This window comes from Penaeus monodon, chromosome 31 (assembly GCF_015228065.2).
Source record: "Penaeus monodon isolate SGIC_2016 chromosome 31, NSTDA_Pmon_1, whole genome shotgun sequence".
Taxonomy (NCBI): domain Eukaryota; kingdom Metazoa; phylum Arthropoda; class Malacostraca; order Decapoda; family Penaeidae; genus Penaeus; species Penaeus monodon.
The window spans coordinates 13,220,051-13,220,755 of NC_051416.1; positions in this window are offsets into that span (position 1 = coordinate 13,220,051).

Consider the following 705-nt stretch of genomic DNA (forward strand, 5'->3'; position numbering starts at 1 on the left):
CACTCGTATACCAGAACATCTATAATATCTTCAAAGACGCCCTCCTTATGACAGTCATATGTTCCAATTTTTATCACTCTACTTTTCCTCTGTTTCACCCTTTGTCACATGCCTTTGTTATGTCCTCCATCCATCCCTCTGTCACACCTTATAGATATCTTTTGTTACTTCTGTGTCTACTGTTTCAGCTATTTGTTATATCCCCTGTTACACCCTCTGTTAAATCCTTTGTTACATCTGTTCAGCTATCTTGCATCCCTCCATTTTCTGTTACACATTTCTGTTGCATCCCTACGTTCCATTTTCTACTATATCCCTCTCCTATATTTATTTACCTGTTATAGATTCTCGTACATTCTTCTGTTAACGATTTTGTTAACCCTCAGTTATATTTCTCTAATACACCTTTTACCATATCCTTCTGCTGTATCCTTCCGTTACACCTCTCCGTTACATTCCTTTGCTGCACTTATCACGTCCTTCTCACCTTCTCACTCTCCCCTCAGGAACCGTGGTGGACTGTGGCGTGTTCTCTCCTGCCGGCGCTTTCGTCGAGATCTTTGAGGAGGAGGGCGTGGCCGTCACGAGCGAAGAGGCGCGGGGGCCAATGGGCATGCACAAGAGGGTATGGCGCACACCCCTTAGACATTTGTTTAAATTGCTCCCATTTTTCTTCTGATTTTGGGATGGATATGCCGAATGATA